We start from the raw sequence: 20,461 nt of genomic DNA on the forward strand, positions 1-20,461 counted from the left end.
GACACCTGGGTGGCTCAGTCAGCTAAGTGGCTGCCTTCGCCTCAGATCATGATCCCAGAACCCTGGGATTGAGCACCCCCCCCATTCCTTGGGCTCCCTGCTCATCATGAGTTTGCTTATTCCTCTTCCTCTGCTCCTCCCCTTGCGCCTGCTCTCTCTCTCTCTCTCTCTCTCAAATAAATAAATAAAATTTTAAATAAAAAAAAAAGAAATAGGTGGGGGTATGGATGAGATGAGATCATGAGTTGAAAATTGTTTGACTTGCGTGATGGGTATGTAAAAATTAATTATTTTATTCTCAGTTTATTACGCATCTCAGCTAGATAAATGCTTAGTAGCACTTATTTATTCCTTTAAAATCAGGTTGTAACCATATATGAGTCATTAAGAAAGTTCGAAAAGGACTGAAGTTAGTTCTGTCATGATCTGGCTGCACATTTGACAAACTCCTAACTATTCTAGGCTGCTGTGTTCATTGTACACATGGCAAATTCTAGTTGATTGCCTGGAGGATTTTAAGAAAAGTGTGCTGTTCTAGAGTAATGTCCTAATCACCTGTAAAATTTGAATTTTTAAAAAAGATTTTATTTTTTTATTTAACAGAGAGACCACAAGCAAAGGGAGTGGCAGGCAGAGGGAGGGAGAGAAGCAGGGTCCCCACTGAGCAGGGAGCCAGACTTGGGTCTCGATTCCAGGACCCTGGGATCATGACCTGAGCCACAGGCAGAAGCTTAACCAACTAAGCCACCCAGGTGCCCCTGTAAAATTTGAATTTTATTTTACTTTGCTTTATCTATAGGCAAAATAAATTGTCATATGTTTGTAAATGTGATCACTGTATTAGATATTTAATGTTTGTTTTTAGAAAACAGTGAAGTAGAAACACGATAACATATGCGTGATCCAAATACAGATAGGAATAGGAATAAAAATGTAAAATGGAACTTTGAGGAGAATCCCCAAAGCATTAAGTACTAGAGAGAACATTGAAGGTGAAGGTGTTTGTTTGTTTTTTTTTTAAGATTTTATTTATTTATGTGACAGAGAGACAGCCAGCGAGAGAGGGAACACAGCAGGGCAGTGGAAGAGGAAAAAGCAGGCTCCCAGTGGAGGAGCCCGATGTGGGACTCGATCCCGGAACGCCAGGATCACGCCCTGAGCCAAAGGCAAACGCCTAACAACTGTGCTACCCAGGTGCCCTGAAGGTGGAGGTTTTAACGCCGATAATCTAATCTAGAAGTGTTGTTTTTTTTTTTAAACCAACTGAACCAAGTCCTCCCAAAAAAGCATGAAAATGATTAGCAGTCACTTAGGAGAATTTCTACAGATAGGAAAAAAATGGAAGAAGATTTGTTAAGTGAGTGCTGGAGAGATTCCAAGGGAGCAGAGTATGACTAATTAGAGAACTGGATGTTGCAAAGTGGATAGTTGAACCTGGAAAATCTTGGCATTGAGTAACCTGAAGGTAAAGCTTTAAAAAATAAGGTTGACTTCTGAGAAAAGTTAATAGATTAAACACATGCTTATACTTGTTTCTTCCCTCAATCACACCAAATGGCAACAAAAGAATTTTTTAGAAGACTTAAACTACAAGAAGGGGAAGAGTGAACGAGAAGACGGCAAAAAGGAAGTTTTGGAAACAGGAAAGCTGATGGAAATGAGTGAAAAATTCTTAGCAAACCTGTGAAAAAAGAATCCTATGGTAGCAGTGAGGAAAAGCAGAAATCCATCTGATTTACATAGAGGAATTGTCCAAAGGCTCAGGGATGGGTGGTACTAGATTCCTCTGGAAGTGGAGATTGAATAAGAAGGATTGTTTGAAAGTCCATTTAAGAGCTATGGAGATCCCACATTGCCTCCCATACTCTGATGAGCCACCTGACGAATGGCCCTTCTTTCACCCTGGAAAAAGAATATAGTTAGATTCTCTAGAGGGGATAAGTAGATGGAACTTCAAGTTCAGTTGAGGATGGAGGTACTGGACAGAAAATGGAGATCTAGATATTATTTGCATCCTGGATTCTGATGCATCCCAGCTCTCTTCCTTCATTCATGTCCCAGAATATTCACCTTCATCCTCCAAAGAAGAGACTGGAGATTATTTTTTTCCTAGGAAGTCTGATTGGCTTAAGAAGAAATACCTAAACATATTTTTTAATTTCTCCAACCAGACCACAATAAAGTAAAGTTCAGAATAGACAAAGCCTCCCACATACTTGGAGATTTGTAGTACCCCTATCTTAAATATGAACATCCAACCAATGAATATCAGTTGACAGAGGAAAATATCTTATATGAAAAATGGAGATCAAAATAAGCAGCAAAGAGCAACACAGAAAAACAAAGTTTGAAGTTTTGAAAACATGTCCACAAATTCTTTGACATTTCTCACATCAAAAGGTGGAGTCCAATTCCTCTCTTCTTGAATACAATCTGGTTTTAGAATTCTTGCTTCTCAAGAATATAATGTGATGAGGTTAGGTTGTGTGATTTTCAAGGTGAGGTTAAAAATGATGATGTAGCACTCACATGATTTTCTCTATTTCTAAACACTTGCCCTTGAGAACCCAGCCACATGCTGTGAAGAAGCCAAAGTCACCATATGACAAGATGGTATGAGGTGTTCTGATAACAGCTCCACCTGAGATCCTAGTCAATAGCCAGTATCAGTGGCCAGACATTTGAATGAGTAAGTATTCAGATGATTCCATCCCCCAGCTTTTGAACACCCAGCTGATGCCAGGTGGAACAAAGATGAGCTGTCCTCACATAGTCACGCCCAAACTACAGATTCATGAGCAAAATAAATACTGTTATTGTGATAATCCAATAATTTTTTAAGTGATTTATTATATGACAATAGAAAACTTGAACGCAAAGATTCTGCAGGGTGAAGAAATTTTCAAGATTGTATGATTAACTCTTTTTCTGGACAAGATGAAGTAATGGAGACTGGACAATGGTTCTTGGATATTGAACATTGGTCAGTGAAAGACATTGATCCCTGAGGAAAGGGAGACAAGTGAGGTGAACCCTGCAAATGCCCCAGATTACTACTTGGAGAAAATTTCCAGGCTGTGTCCTAGGGAGAAGTAACCCAAGCAGAGCCGAGTGGTCTCCTTAAGTTGAGAAGAAAGAGGTGAACATCCATGGAAGCCAAAAATCCTAGAGTTTGAAGGACAGAGTATGGAGCTGCACAAAGAGAAAGAACTCTAGAGATCTGCAGAACTTATGTCCCCTCAAGTATTCAGGTGAGTACCAATCAGTGCAGGCCTGTGAGGAAATGACTCAAGGCTGGGGGGAAAAAACACCCAAAAAGATTACAGTGGACAATCCCCAGAGCTCCCAAAAGGCACAGGAATAGTAACTGTCTGCCAGCCAAATTGGAAAGTCTCATAATTCATAAGACATCAGGTGGAGTAGAAAGGAGGGCTTTGCTTCACTTGTAGTGCAGAATTAGCCCTAGATTAAATGCTTTCCTGGTCTTATTTAACAAAACTTAAAAGCTCAGTCTAAAAGGGTTAGCCTAGGATGCCTGGGTGGCTCAGCCAGTTAAGTGCCTGCCTTCAGCTCAGGTTATGATCCTTTAGTCTTGGGATTGAGTTCCTCATTGGGCTCTTTGCTTACCAGGGAGCCTGCTTCTCCCTCTGCCTGCCACTACCCCTGCTTGTGCTCACTCACTCTCTTTCTGATTTTAAATAAATAAATAAATAAATAAATAAATAAATAAATAAATAAAAGGATTAACCTTTTCCAAGTAACTTAGCTGCATCCCAAACTGAAGCCCATAATATTTGTAGACATAAAACAATATTCAGCACCCAACAAGGTAAAGTTAATCATGTATAACATTCAATAAAAATAACCAGGCACACAAAAAAGGAAATAAAAGATACGTCATGAGAAGAAAAATCAATCAAAACTGACCCAAAGGAGAAAATTAGTAGATAAAGACATTAAAATAGTTATTATAACTACATTTTATGTTCAAGAAGATTGAACAAGTCAAGTAGAGACATGGAAGACATAAAAAAGACCAAAATTGAACTTGCAGAGATGAAAGCTATAATACCTAGGATAAAATATATAATGTATGGGATTAATGCATATTATAAATTACAGAATAAAAGATTGGTGAAATTGAAGATATCAGAATAGAAACTATCCAAAATGAAACACAGAGAGAAAAGACTGAAAAGAATGAGCAGACCATTAGTGAACAGTGGGACAACTTGATATATATGTAATTGAAGTCCCTGAAGGGAGAGTGATTGGTAGGAAAAATTTTGAAAAAATAATGGCTGAAAATTTTCCAAATTTGGTGAAAGTTAAAAACCTTGAATCAAGGAAGACAAATGAACCTCAAGCAGGAGAAACATGAAGAAAACTACTTCAATGCGCATTACAATTCCTTAAAACCAGTGATTAAAAAGAAAAAATCTTAAAAGTAGTTAAGAGAAACAGTCTACAGAAGAACAAAAATAAGTGTAAACAGATTTCTCATTGTGAACAATGAAAGCTAGATAAACAATGGAACAATATCTTTAGTGTACTGAGAGAAAAAATGGTCAACTTACAATTCTTCACCCAGCAAAAATATCTTTAAAAATAATATAGGGGCACCTGGGTGGCACGGCGGTTGAGCGTCTGCCTTCGGCGCAGGGCGTGATCCCAGCGTTATGGGATCGAGCCCCACATCAGGCTCCTCCGCTATGAGCCTGCCTCTTCCTTTCCCACTCCCTCTGCTTGTGTTCCCTCTCTCGCTGGCTGTCTCTATCTCTGTCGAATAAATAAATAAAATCTTAAAAAAAAAATAAAAAATTAAAAAATAAAAATAATATAAAATGTGAAAGACTTCATCATCATCAGTCCTGCATAATAGGAAATACTAAGGAAATCCTTTAGGCAGAAAAAAAGTGGTGCCAAATGGAAACTCTGATCTAAACAAAACCACAAAGAGCACCAGAAATGGTAAATATTTAAGTAAAGAAAAGTAGTTTTGATTATTTGACTTTTAAAAATATAAGTGACCGTATGAAGCAAAAATAATAGCAATGTAGTGTGGGACTCATAACATGTGAATAATTAAAATGAATAGCAAACACAAGGAAGGAAATAATGGAAGTAGAGGATTATACAGTTCTTATACTATATGTGAAGTGGTTCAATATTACTTGAAGGCAGACTGAAATGATTAAAAAATATATTTTGTAAGCCCTAAAATAATCACAGGGGTATTTAGATAATATTTTCTAGTATTTGGCTAATTAGGGGAAAGGTATGTAAAATGAGAAACAGAACACTCAACTCAAAGGAAACCAGAAAAAGAGGGAAAAGGAGACAAAGACAAAATGGTAAAAATAGAAAACATACAGTCTTGAACAACCATTGGGCTGAAGAAGAAATCAAAAAGGAAATTAGAAATTAGAAAGTATCTTGAGACAAATGAAAACGAAAACACAATGTAAAAATGCTTATGGGCTGCAGCAAAAGCAGTACTAACAGGGATGTTTATAGTGATAAATGCATACATTAAAAAAGAAGAAAGATCTCAAGTAAACAACCTAACATTGTACCTCAAGGAAATAGAAAATGAACAAATTAATCAAAAGTTAAAAAAAGAGGGAGATAATAAAGATCATGGAAAAATAAATGAAATAGAAAATAGAAAAAATCAATGAAACTAAGAGTTTATTTTTAGAAAAGATGAACAAAATCAAGAAGCCCTTAGATGAACTGAGAGAGAGAGGAGACTCAAACAAAATCAGAAATGGAAGAGGAGACATTATAACTAATGTCACAGAAATAAGGAAGATGTGAGGGACTATTATGAACAATTATATGCCAACGAATTGGATAATATAGGAGAAATTGTTAAATTTCTAGAAACATACAACCTACTAAGACTGAATTAAGAGGAAATAGAAAGCATCTAAACAGATCAATAATAAATAAGGAGTTTTAATCAGTAATAAAAATTTTTCCAAAGGGGAAAAGTTCAGGACTAGTTGATTTCACAGGTGAATTCCCCAAACATTTAAAGAAGAATTAACACCAATCCTTTTTAAGCTCTTCCAAAAGATAGAAAAAGAGGGAACACTTTCAAATCTTTTTATAAAGCCAGCCTCAGTCTGATATAAAAGATAGACCAAAAAAAAAAAAAAAAAAAAACACAAGAAAAGAACATTACAGGCCAATATCCCTAATGAACATGATGCAAAAGCCTTCAACAAAGTGTTAGCAAACCAAATTCAGCAGCACATTAAAAGTGACTAAGTGGGATTTATCCCAGGGATGCAAGGATGGTTCAACATACACAATCAATGTGATACACCATATCATTAACAGAATGAAAGATAAAATCATGATCATCTCAATAGATGTAGAAAAAGCATTTGAAAAAATTCAACATCCTTTTATGGTAAAAAAAAAAATAAAATAAACCTCTCAACAAATTAAATATATGAGGAACTTAATTTTTTTTTTAATAATAATTTTTTACTATGTTATGTTAGTCACCATACAGTACATCCTTAGTTTTTGATGTAGTGTTCCATGATCCATTATTTGCATATAACACCCAGTGCTCCGTGCAATATGTGTCCTCCTTAATACCCATCACTGGCCTATCCCAATCCCCCATCCCCCTCCCCTATGAAGCCCTCAGTTTGTTTCCCAGAGTCCATAGTCTCTCGTGGTTCATTCCCCCTTCTGTTTACCCCCTCTTCAATCTTTCCTTCCTTCTCCTACTGATCTTCCTGCTATTTCTTATGTTCCATAAATAAGTGAAACCATATGATAATGGTCTTATGAGGAACTTACTTCAACACAATAAAGGCCATACGATCACATAAAGGCCATACAAAAACTGAAAGCTTTTCCTCTAAGATCTAGAAAAAAGCTAAGTTGCCCACTTTCACTACTTGTATTCAACACAGTACAGGAAATGCTAGCTAGAGTGATTAGGCAAGAAAAAGAAGTAAATAGGAATCCAAATCAGGAAAGAAGAAGTAAAATGATCTCTTTTTGTTAATGACATGATCTTATATGTAGAATATCCTGAAGACTCTACCAAAAAACTGTTAGAACTAATAAATGAATTTAGCAAAGTTGCAGGATACAAAAATCAGTGTACAAATATCAGTTTTGTTTCTGTACACTAATGACAAGTTGTCCTAAAAGGAAATTAAGAGAACAATTCCATTTACACTAGCATCAAAAATAATATTTAAGAATAAACTTATTTATTTATTTATTTATTTATTTATTTATTTATTTATTTATTATCTTTTTAAAGATTTATTTTATTTATTTTAGAGAGAGTGCACAAGTGGAGGGAGAGGCAGAGGGAGAGACAGAGGGGAAGCAGACTACCCACTGAGTGCAGAGCCTGACCTCATGACCCTGAGATCATCACCTGAGCTGAAATCAAGAGTTGGGCACGTTTAACTGACTGAGCCACCCAGGCTCCCCTAAACTTTTTTTTAATTTAAATTTTAGTTAGTTGACGTACAGTGCGATATTGGTTTCTGGAGTAGAATTCAGTTATTTATCACTTATGTACATACAACACCCAGTGCTCATCACAAGTGCCCTCTTTAATACCCATCACCCATCTAGCCCATCCCCCACCTCCCTCCCTCCATCAATCTACTTAGGAATAAACTTCACCAAACAGGTGAAAGACTTGCATACTAAAAACCAGAAAGCACTGATGAAAAAATTTAAAGCAGACACAAATAAGTAGAAAAATATCTCATGTTCATGGATTAGAAGAATTAGTATTGTTAAAATGCCCATACTACCCAGTGCGATCATGGGTGAATACTTATTTCCAAACTCATCCAGTTGTATACTTCAATTATGTTCTGCCTTTTGTATGTCAAAAAATAAATAAATAAGAAAGCATTCAGCAAGTACAACCCATGATTGTCGCATGTATATACTCAACCATATAAAAACATGTTTATGTATATAAATGCATGTTTATAAAATATGTGCTTATATGTGTATATGGTGTTTATAAAATATGTTTATGTATATAAAACATAAAAATATATGTTTAAACCTAGCCATATAAAATCCACATTAAACGTAATCATCTCAATTAGAAGGCAGGGATTGTCAGGTTGGATTAATAAGCAAGAGCCCTAATATCAGGAACAAGACAAAAATATCTGCTTTCACCATTCTATTCAACATTGTAATGGAGGTTCTAGCCAGGGCAATTAGGCAAGAAGGAAAAATAAAAGCCATCCATATTGGAAAGGAGGAAGTAAAACTATTTGTACTCTCAGATAACATGATCTAGTATTCAAAAAATTGCAAAGAATTCCCCAGACCTATTAGATCCCATACACAATTTCAGCAGGATACAAGATCAATATACAAAAATAAAATATATTTCTATGCCCTAGCAATGAATAATCCAAAAATGAAATTATAAAATAATTTATATACATAATGTAAAAAATAATTAAACATTTAGGACTAAATTTAAGAAGTGCAAAACTTTTACTCTAAAAACTAAAAAAAGCTTGCTGGAAGGAATTAAGAAAGACCTAAATAAATGGAAGTAGAAGACTTAATTAGAAGTAGAAGACTTAATATTGCTCAAATGGCAAATCTCACCAAATTTATCTACAAATTAAATGCAATCCTTATTAAAATTTCAGCTGCTTTTGTGTGTGTGTGCAGAAATTGACAAGCTGATCCTAAAATGTAGAAATGCAAGGGAACTTGCATAACCAAAACAATCTCAAAAACGGATAACAAAGTAGGAGGACTCACTCTTTCTGATTTCAAAACTTACTACAAAGCTAAAGTAATCAAGACAATATAGTACCAGTATAAAGATAGAAATATAGATCAATGAAGTTAGAATTGAGAGTCCAGAAATAAAGCTTTAAAAAAGATGCAATCAATTGATTTTCAATAAAGCCATTCAATGGGGGAAAGAATAGTCTTTTCAACAAATGGTGCTCAAACAAGTGGAAATCCACAGGTGAAAGAAGGAAGCTGGACCCCCACCCTACATCATAAAACACCAATTAAATTAAAATGAATCAAATACCTAAATATCCGAGGTGAAAGTACAAAACTTTTAGAGGAAAACATATGAGGAAGTCATCTGACTTTGGATTAGGCAAATGGTTTCTTAGCTATGACACCAAAAGCACAAGCGACAATAATTGGAATTAAAAATATTTGTGCTGCAAAGAACACCATAAAGAAAATGAAAAGAATCCCCTGAATGGGAGAAAAGATCTGCAAATTGTGTATCTAATAAGACACTCGTATCCAGAATATATAAAGAACTCTTACAAATTATCAATAAAAAGACAACCTAATTAGAAAATGGGCAGAGGATTTGGGTAGACATTTCTTCAAAATATACAAATGGCCAATAAACACATGAAGAAATGCTCAACATAATTTGTCACCAGAGAGGAGCACCTGGATGGCTCAGTTAGTTAAGCGGCTGCCTTCGGCTCAGGTCATGATCCTGGAGTCCCAGGGTTGGAGCCCTGCGTTGGGCTCTCTCCTCAGTGGGGAACTTGCTTCTCCCTCTCCTTCTGCCCCTCTCCCTGCCCATGCTCTCTCCTTCTCTCTTGCTCACTCTCTCTCTCAAATAAAAAAATAAAATCTTAAAAAATACAATTTGCCATCAGAGAAATGGAGCTGAAACTACAAGGAGATACCATTCATATCCACTAGGAAGGTTATCATAGAAAAGACAAACAATATTTTTTTAAATTTTATTTTAATTCCAGTGTAGTTAACATACTGTGTTATATTAGTTTCAGGTGTACAATATGGTGGCTCAACAATTCCATGTATTACTCAGTGCTCATCAAAGTGAGTGTGCTCTTAATCCCCTTCACCTCTTTCACCCATCCCTCCCACCTCCCTTCTGGTGTATATATTTTTTAAAAAGGCAGACAATAACAACTGTTGACAAGAATGTAGAGGAATTGGAATCCTTATGCATTGCTAATGAGAATGTAAAATTTCCACAGCAGCTGCTGTGGAAAACAATTTTAACAGTTCCTCAAACTGTTAAGCATAGTTACTCTATGACCCAGCAATTCCACTTCTAGGTATCTACCCTAGAGAAAATGAAATCCATATAAAAATGTACCCAAATGTTCATAACAGCATGAATCATAATGACTCAAAAGTGGAAACAACCCAAGTGTCCATTAATTGACAAATGGATAAACAAAATGTGATCCATCATACAATAGAAGATTATTCAGCCATAAAAAGGAATGACGTACTGATACCCACTGTAATGTGGATAAACTTTGAAAAATTATTCTAAGTTAAAAAAAGCGTGACACAAAAAACCACATATTGTATGATTCTATTTATATGACATGTCCAGAATAGACAAATCCATAGAGATGGAAAGTATATTAGCAGTTGCCTAGGTCGGGGAAGGAGGGATGAGTATAGGCTTTCTTTCTGAGATGACAAATGTTCTAAAATTAGACTGTGGTGGTGTTTGCTTAACTTTGTAAATAAACTAAAAACCATTGGATTATACATTGGTAGATTATATGGTGTGGAAATTATATCTCATAAAGCTGTTAAAAATAAACGAATAAGTAAAAAGTGCAGGAAAAATGTACCATTATTTTGTCTTCCAAAGATGATCAATATAAATATTTTGGCAAATATATATTTGGACTTTGTTTTATTGAAATATGATTATTATTTTAATAATAAATTTATTGTTTTTGAAAGGGATCATACTATAGATATTGTTCCAACATTTTGAAAAATTATTGTTATACAATGAGCAATGAGCATTTTTTCATGTAAATATACACAGATTTCAATATTTATAAAGGTCACAAATCAATGCATTCATTGGTATTAGACAGCTTCTTTGAACATTTGTTTTTTGATAAACATTTAGGTAATTTCTAACTATTTTGAAATAAAAAGTCTCCAGTGAATAGCTTTATACATTTGTCTTTGAGCTGTTGTATACTTCCATAGGAGATTCTCCTTAAACTAAGGTTGTCTTCAAAGTTATTTTTATGAGAAACTGGGAGAGGTTTAATTAGGTGCTATATACCATTTTAAACTGCAAGTTTTCCACATTAATGTTTTAACACTAACTCCTAAGTTTCACCCATTATCTGGAGTTTTTTTTAAATACATAAATTATCCTTTTGGAAAGGGAAGGGATTTTCCATATTCATGAATGCTTTCACTCTTACAGAATGTAAATACACTCACCATATATTATCTGACTAACTGATTTACATCTTGGAAATACCTAGTACAAAAATTGCTAGTCCAAATAGTGAAAGCCCAAAGCCAAGATACTTAATGTTCAACACATAGTATTTACCTGTAGCTTTTATATTTTATGCTGCTTTATTGACCAAATCCTTTAAACATATTTTTAATTGCTTGTAGTCATTTTTAGAGTTATTTCAACTCTGAGCATTTTAGTTCTATTATAAAGTATTAAATCTAGAAGCAGAAAAGTTATAAGACATGTTCTTCTGATAAGTTTCTAATGATGACCCAGAAAACTCCAACCTTAGTACATGAGTAATTAATGTTTATTCTATCATACATAATTTTGTCATGAAAATCATGCAAAAGTGGAATGACCCTCAGGAGAAAGATCCGAGCTGTTGCCTGGGCAGGTACACCATTCACCTGATCTCTAGTCATGTTACAGATAGCATTAATAAGAGCAGCAAATGGTGACACATCTTCTGTCTTCTCATTCTGTCATTCTCTTAGGTTGTCTCAAGTAGAAAAAGTATTCAAACTTGTTAATGATCATATAGAAGCTTGACTTTGGTATAGATTAAAATTTCCCCAGATTTCAGATATGACAATTAGTATTCATCTAGTTTGAAAGTTATAAAGTTCTGGCATATATCTTTAAGGCAGGATGTAGATTCTTTCTCTGTAGTCAACTTTAAAAGTAGTCTGATTTCACAGAATCACCGATGTTCACTTTGGATAGCCCTTTAGACATAATCTGGTCTAAACCTATCATCGTAACATTGAAGTTGAGGGAAATGATGTGATGTTTTCCAGGTCAAGTGGTTTAGTGGCTGAGATAGGATTATAATCCAGAGTTTTCTTTATTCCCAGTTCTTTTGGTCTTTTCTGACGGCTTAAAAATGAACTAGATGAACTTTCAAAGTTCATTCCAGCATCAAGATTTTGTGGAGTAGATTACAGTCGGGGAATTTTGATACATCTGGCCTTGTTTAATTTGTGGTAAGTTTCTGAAAGAATATAAATGTTTTCTTTAAATTCTATAAAATACCATAGAAATTACTCCATAATTAACAATTTATTATTGTCAATGAGCTGGAACATGTCATTGCAAAGGAAATGCTAGTTCTGGGCTACAAGCTCTACCAAATACATTTGGTCCTGTATTTTATGAAAAGAAATCAGGGAACTAGTTATAATATATGAGTTTCTCTTTGAAAAGACTAGTTTATTCACAGAAAACAAGGGTATTATTATTATCTGAGAATGTGGGAAAATAATATCAGCTTTTTGGATCTTGGTTATGTTATGGGGCATGAGTGCATAATAGCTCCGGGTCCAGGCTCAGAGTAATGACATGAATCAGTAGGACAACAACACTGTCAAAGACATTACATCACAACTTGCATCAATGGTGTTCACCTAACTAGTTAATAACATTTTTAGTAGTACTGATATGATGGCCCTGGGTTATATTGGTGGGACACCGACTTCCATGTTCTAATCCCTCCACTGTTCGTTGGACCCATTCTTGATTCGAACATAGATATTGGTATTTAGAAGATAAATGTAGCCTATTAGCTACATACTGATCAGAATTGTGGATCACAGGATTGGTGTTTGGAGGCACTTTGAGCCTGGGACAAAGGTCTCTGCTTGGGCAGTGCCACTGGACTTGATATTAATTGTTACTGACTTTTATCAATGAAGACAGGGGCTTCTGAGGAAGACAAGGCTGAGCATCTCAGTGGCTCTTCTTTTAGTTCTACTCTTATTAACTCTTGAGAAGAAACAACTCAGTAAAATCCGTAGCACAAAAAATATGCAGCATTGTGCTTGGGAGTTAGTTGACATTCTTGCATCTTTTGTTCTGCTCTCATGTGCACTTTTTAAGCACCTGTTCTTTGAGAAACCACAGAGGAAAAAGAGGTGGGCATAGGCACAAATCCTAGAGGGCTATGTTTCCTTTTGAATAATATGTCAACCCACTCGGTCATCATGAGCCTCTATATCCACGGGATATAAAAGGATTCACTTTGCTTCCTGGCTGCGGTGGTCCTTTATAAGACCAGTTTGCTTAACAGTATCTCTGTTCCTGGCTCAAGAGTATCCCTTTACAATATAGTTTTCCCTTGTCTAAGGAGCTGCAGTTGTTTTGATATTCCCCAGAACCCTCATCTCCTTGTCTCTTTCACTTGTTGCTTGGGAAAGGAAAAGCAACTTCCTTCCTTGGGGAACCCTAATCTTTATTTATATTTCTATTTTGAAGCAGAACTCAGTCAGTTTTGTCATGTTGTCACTCCCTGTAACAAAGACAGGGAGAGCCCTCTCTATGTACCCTTGGCGAGGAGAAGGGTGTGGCCAGAAGAAATTAGTTGGTTGATGTGGACTGGAGGTATAAAAGCCATCTCAATGTAATTGTTGTTAATACCTTTCTTCACTTCTTTCGTTGATCAAGTATTTCCTTCATGCACCAAAGCACAACGTTTCTGCAGTTAGGGATTCTCTCCATGGTTATGTTGGTGGTGTTCTTTTGGCCCTTCGGTGAAGGCATTTGACTTAATCATGACAAACTGATGAGTTGGCTTCAGCTATGGTGGAACAAGGACTGTTGGCTGAGAAAAGTGTGAATGCTGAAGCTGAGGGCAGAGTTGGCTCATGGAACATTTTATCTGTTCTCTGAGTTTCTTGTCCCAGTACGTCAACAAATTTGTTTTTGTTTAAAGACTTTCCCACACAAGTGTCTGCCAAGTTCAGAAGACTGCTTTTTGAGATTGATCTTGGTTTTCTTGGAACAAGAGCTGAGATTGTATAATAAGCTCAGTTGGTCTCAGAGAGGGAAAGTTGGGAGATTTTATTTCCATATACATCAGCCATATCTGGGCATAGAAGAGGAGGGAAAGGCCTGGAAACTAGGTGATATGGGTGGGAGGTGGGAGGAAAGAACTAGTGAAAGGAGATTTCACTTGTGTCTATTTTTCCCACTTGTCTTTGAGGCTTTCTGTGTCATTTAGAAGTAAAGCACTGAAGCTGCAATGTTCAATTCTGAGATTGATTTTGGCCACACTCTCATTTGATTTAAATTAATCTGATTTGTTAGAAAAGGGTCTTTAGGTTCCTGATCTTTAGATTGGTGGAGACATTGCCAATATCCAGAGCAATTCTTAAGTGTACATTTATAGACTGGACTAGAGGACTTCTTTCCTTTGAGGTGTAAAAAGCACTCCATTGTGATAATCCCACTTGCTGTGAGCTACTTAAAAGAAGGCAATAAAATGCAACTTAATGGACAAATATTAGAATGTCCTTACTGCTTTTGCAAAGCAAGAGATAAATATCATGGTAGGATCAATGTGTACAGAATTGTCATTCAATAAGGGCTTATAGAATCAGGCAGCCTGGTATTGGTTGATCACTGTAGGATGCCATGTGTTCCTTGAGATTGGTTTGTGGCTTTAAGCCACAGGACTGTGGGATGAGAGAAAGTTGGCAGTTTATCAGAGGCAGAAGTGGAGGGGAGCACAATGGCCATTGTGAGTGCTAACTCTAGCATAGGCTTTCAGGGAATGTCCGCCATGCTCACATTCATAGAAGGCAGGATTGCCTTGGGATCTTACTAACTTCTGCCAATGCCAGCCAAATGTCTGGTAGCACTGTTGACGTTGGAGGGGGACCCAGTAAACACACTCCTTTCATGACTAATTTTATGGCATAAAACAAAGAGTAAGTCGGATGGAAATCAAGAGTCCAGCTGTTAGAAGCTTAAGTGTGCTGCAAAAATGGACAGCTTAATAATAATACTTAATACTGGAATGGGACTGATTTACCAGCCTCAGGCAACACTGCTCCTCTGTGGGCTGCCCTCTATGGGGCTTGCCCTGTAAAACATCTGGCATGGAAGAGCCTCACTGGCTCCCAAGAGGAAGAGGATGATAAGAAGATGCTGGGTTGTAGATATCCAATTTCTCTTCCAGACTTACCAAGTTAGGTAACTAATTCTGTTTCCATGGTGAAAAGTAAGGGGTGGGCCAAGAAGTCATAAAAGCTTAGGAAAAATCATTCCTCGGAGAAGCCAGAGGAGTGGAAGGTGTGTTCCTTCCTCGAAACAAGTTCTCTTGGCATAAACACCAGCACACTCATGATTGACAGTAAAAACATTATGGCTTTTTCAGGCAGCTTTGGGGACTATAGCATAACAACGGAGAAGACAAATGTTTAAAGAACACTCATTTTCTCAGTATGGTCAGTGTTTTTGAGTGTTTTCACAATGCCAAGAGGTGTTCTGATTAACATTCGCCTATGAGAGTGATGCATGGGTGGGTCTGGGAGAAAGAGAATAAAGTTATGAAGAATAGGATAAATTCATATGTAGTCCTAAGAAATTAACAAACCATCAAAGAATGGGGGTTGGTCAGTTGTAAGACATTTTTTGAACACTCACAGCTCATACAGAGTTTATAACCTAATAGAAAAGACAAAAACCAATGCAAGAGAAAAAGACATTTGCATATATAAAATTTTAGTGTAGAGATGGTTAAGTCAGTGTTTTTGCTAGTGGGCAGGGTTAACCGGACCATTTGCAAAGAAAGTGAATCTTGGTCTGTAATGATGATGAGATGGGGAATGTGGGAACAGTGGGCCTAAGGTTCCAGGAATATGGTGAAAACCCATAGAAACATACTGGAGAGTCTCTGATGTCATCCAAGGTTGAACATGAAATATTATGATGCTGCTTCTGTTGCTGCTATTGATGGAAGAAAGATAAATGTTGTGACAGACGCCCACAAAGTTTTTGGCAAGAAATAAAATTCCATTTAGTATGATGCATTTCAAGGGAATGACCTTTAGGATCAGGCAGATGTGGCATATTTTTGCCTCATTGCTAAACTATGGGGTTTGAGAGCTATACAAATGTGGAAGGCATCAGGTTGAAATGCAATACACTATCTTTTGGCCAATATAATTGACAAAGTGAAAATTGTAACAATTCCCCACATACATGCTGAAACAGCAGAAATAACATCCAAAATACCAGGAAGTGCTTTCTCCAAAAAAAGAAAAAAGTGAGAAAAAGCATTTAAACAAATGCTGCAAGCTACCTATATTGTTACTTCTAATTCTCTTCTCAGCCTGAAGTAAAATGTATGGTGTCTTGGATGTGGTAAGAGAAATACTTCTGTCCTTATTCACTAGAGTCAAAGTTAGAGTGGGGGTCAATGAGACATCCCCAGGCAAGTTCTGTAGACTTTCTAATTCCCACTATTATCACCCCAATAAAGACTTCAGTACACATTCCTGGTCTCTTGCTTTTAGTTTCTTTCTTCTTCTTCAATTTACCCAGCTCAAGTCTACTGACAAATATTCCTACAATATTCTTTATTTCAATTGCCAATCTAAAAAATTTTAGATGGTTCTCTATTTTCTATAAAGTAATATCAAATTCACTGACCCGATATTTAAAATGATATATAAGATGAGCCAATTTTTTTCATCTTTTGTTCTTTCATTTCATCACACAAATTCTTCAGTAAGTCAAAGTGACTTACTGTTTTCCCAGATATCTCCCTGAACTCTCTACCCACTAGGTCTTTGCTTACCCCAGTCCCTCTTATCCTTTCCCTTCCACCTAAATCCCTCCCATTAGTATAAGTTCAGCTAAAATCTACATTCTTTATGAAATTCTCTCCAAACACTGCATTCAGTTTTTCTTTTTATTGTCTATACTGCTCATGTAATATTTACCATATTTCATGCATATTTATAATTTTATGGTCGTGGGGCGCCTGGGTGGCTCAGTCGTTGGGCGTCTGCCTTCGGCTCAGGGTGTGATCCCAGAGTCCTGGGATCGAGCCCCACATCAGCCTCCTCCGCTGGGAGCCTGCTTCTTCCTCTCCCACTCCCCCTGCTTGTGTTCCCTCTCTCGCTGGCTGTCTCTCTCTGTCAAATAAATAAATAAATCTTTAAAAATAAATAATAATAATTTTATGGTCGTGTTTATATACCTCACCTCTTCAATGGAATTCTTGAGGGAGAAAACTTTTTGTGTCCTTGTTATGCCTAGTAGAATTCTTTTACATTATAGATTCCAATGATTAAGAAAATGTTTTCAGAAGGGGGAAAAAGTGAAGAATATGCTGAAGTGAACACAGTAGGTTTCTGAGGCAGTAAAGCACTTTTGAAATATATCATATAATGAAAACAAAACATCAGATATTGAAAGTTGCAGGCAGAGTTCATTTAGTGTGAAATTATAGCCTTAAATGAATACATTAGAAAATAAGAAAGGCTGAAAACCAATGGCTAGGTGTCTATTTCTAGAAGTTAGTAAAAAAATAAAACAAAACCGGGGCGCCTGGGTGGCTCAGTCGTTAATTGTCTGCCTTTGGCTCAGGTCATGATCCCAGGGTCCTGGGATCGAACCCCACATCAGGCTCCCTGCTCTCCCTCTCCCACTCCCCCTGCTTCTCCCTCTCCCACTCCCCCTGCTTGTGTTCCCTCCCTTGCTGTCTCTCTTTCTCTGTCAAATAAATAAGTAAAATCTTAAAAAAAAATAAAGTAGAAAGAATGAAATAAAAAATATAAGAAAATAAGTAAAAGAGAAAAACATAAAGTAAAAACTTCTAAAAAGTTAAAATTTCTCTTTTTGTAACTAATAAAGTTGGTGAAACGATGGCAAGAATAATCAGGAAAAAGAGAGAAGGCAAAATAGCCAATATCAGAAATGAGAAAGATGACATCATTACAGACCCTAAAGCCAGTAGAAAGATAAAAAGATACTACAGAGGTCTTTGTGACAACAAATTTGAAAATTAAGTAAAATGAGTAAGTGGGTAAGCTCCTAAATATACTAAAAGTAGTCCTAAGAAAAACTAGAAAATCTCAACTGTCCTATGATTATTAATTAAATTGAATTCATAAGTTAAAGGCATCCCACAAAAAAAAAAACTTTATTCCAGATGTGTTTGCTGATAAAATTCTACCAAACATTAAAGAATAATATTAATCTTACACAAATCCTTCCAGAAAATAGAAAAAGAATAAAGAAGTCTCTGTTTATTTCATGGATCAGCATACCTTTATTTTCCCTTTATTTTTAAATTTTGAAATAATTTTACACTTACACAAAAGTTACAAAAATAGTACAGAAATTTCCCATATACTTTTTATGTATCCTTTCCTAAACTTGCATACCCGTAGTACAATTATTAAGACAAGTTCATTAGCGTTGGACAATACTGTTAACTAATAAGTCCTTACTCAAATTTCACCAGTTTTACCCCTAATGTTCTTTTTCAATTCCAGGATGCCATCTAGGATCCTATAATGCATTTAATTGCTGTGTCTCCTTAGTGTCATCAAATCTGTGACAGTTCTTCACTCTTTCCTTATCAACTTGACACCTTTGATGAGTAGTAGTCAGTTATTTTGTAGAATGTCTTTCAATTTGGTTTGTCTGATATTTTCTCATGATTAGATTGAGATTATGCATTTTTGGCAAGAAAAATCACAAATGTAATATTGTACTCTTTTTGCTACATTGTATTAGGCTGTGGTATTTTTTATTACTGGTGATATTAGCCTTGATCACTTGGTTATGAGAGTGTCTGCCAGGTTTCTGCACCATACAATTCCTGTTTTTCCTCTTATAATTGGTAAATATCTTTGGAGAGATACTCTGAGACTAGGAAAATATTCCAGTTCTCCTCAAACTTCTGCCCACTGGTGAACTGATGTCTAATACATCCACACAGAAAATTATAGATTATAATTGAGACCATTTAAAGAATATATAAAAAGACTCACTATTTTTCCAGTTGGTCCAATCTCAGTCAAAAATGCTTACAGATTTTTATTAGTTAAAATTGATAATCTGGTTTTCAATTTTAGGTGGAAAAACAAAAGACCAAGGGAAGCAAAGTTGCTCTTGAAGAAGGTGAACAAGGTAGGAAAACTTGCTGTACTAGATATCAAGACATTTTATAAAGCTATATTAACATATACAATGTGGTAATGGTGCTGAGAGAGAAATAAATGGAACTGGACACAAGAAACAGACATTCATTTATGACTTAATTTTTGAGAAAGATGGTCTCTTCAATGAATGGTGTTAGATCAATTTGAAAACCATTTGGAGTAAATTAAATTGAGCCCCTGTCTCATACTGAGAATGAAAATGAAATGAAATCAAATTAAAATTGATTTGTAACTTATAAATCTGTGTGTAAAAGGCAAAAAACCCAAAGATTCCAGAAGCCAATATTGGACAATCTCTTCATGTTCTCGAGGGTAGAGGAAAAATTTACTAAACAGAATTTAAAAAGTCCTAACTAGAGGAAAAGATTGATTAACTGGATCACTTTAAAATGAAGAACTTCCAGGTGCCTGGGTGGCTCTGTTGGTTAAGCATCTAACTCTTGATTTCCACTCAGGTCATGATCTCAGGGTCATGAGTTTGAGCCCTGCATCAGGCTCTGCGCTGGCCGTGGAACCTGCTTAAGATTCTCTCTTTCCCTCTCCATCTGCTCTCTCTGTGTCTCAAAAAAAAAAAAAAAAAAAAAAAAAAAAGAACTTCTGTTAATCTAAGACTCCACTGAAAGAGTCCAAAAGCAAGCCACTGAATAGAATAAGATATTTGCAATACATTCAGTATTGGCAGTGTATTTTTTTTAAATGTCTGATTTAATTTACAAAGCATTAAAGCTTCAGCAAGAGATACCCAAGGCTAAGTCTTGTCTTGGATAAAATTAGAGAGCATTAAAAAATGAAATGCTGGTGGGGGAAGTGTATGATAAAAGGGAAGATGAGAATATGCATATATTGTGCAAATTGAGAAATTAAAACTGAAATGAAAGGTTTTAGATGGGAGTATAAATTGGCACAAACACTTCAGGATATAGTTTAATATTTTCCATTAAAGTTATACAAATGAATACCCTATGGCCCAGCAATTCTTCTGGTTACTCAACAGAAATGCTTGTCATTTGTATGAATAGATAGGTACAAAAATGTTTGTAGTAACATTATTCACAATAAACACAAACTAGAAATGCGGTGCCTGGGTGGCTCAGTCAGTTAAGTGTCTGACTTGGGCTTAGGTCATGATCTCAGGGTCCTGGGATCGAGCCCCACGTCAGGCTCCATGCTCAAAGGGAGCTCTGCTCCTCCCCTGCTCATGCGCTCTCGCTCTCTCTCTCAATCTCTCTCT

At 36.0% G+C, this 20,461-nt stretch overlaps 1 long non-coding RNA gene across 1 annotated transcript in view; it reads left to right on the forward strand.

The window, feature by feature from the left end:
- Positions 1–19,720, forward strand: part of LOC103662985 — a 128,100-nt gene extending 108,380 nt beyond the window's left edge. Inside the window, exon 3 of the long non-coding RNA XR_568626.2 lies at positions 19,144–19,720. This is a non-coding gene — a long non-coding RNA (uncharacterized LOC103662985). The remainder of the gene's footprint in view (positions 1–19,143) is intronic.
- The last annotated feature ends 741 nt before the right edge of the window (positions 19,721–20,461 follow it).

This window comes from Ursus maritimus, unplaced genomic scaffold (assembly GCF_017311325.1).
Source record: "Ursus maritimus isolate PB19 unplaced genomic scaffold, ASM1731132v1 scaffold_18, whole genome shotgun sequence".
In the NCBI taxonomy this organism is placed as follows: domain Eukaryota; kingdom Metazoa; phylum Chordata; class Mammalia; order Carnivora; family Ursidae; genus Ursus; species Ursus maritimus.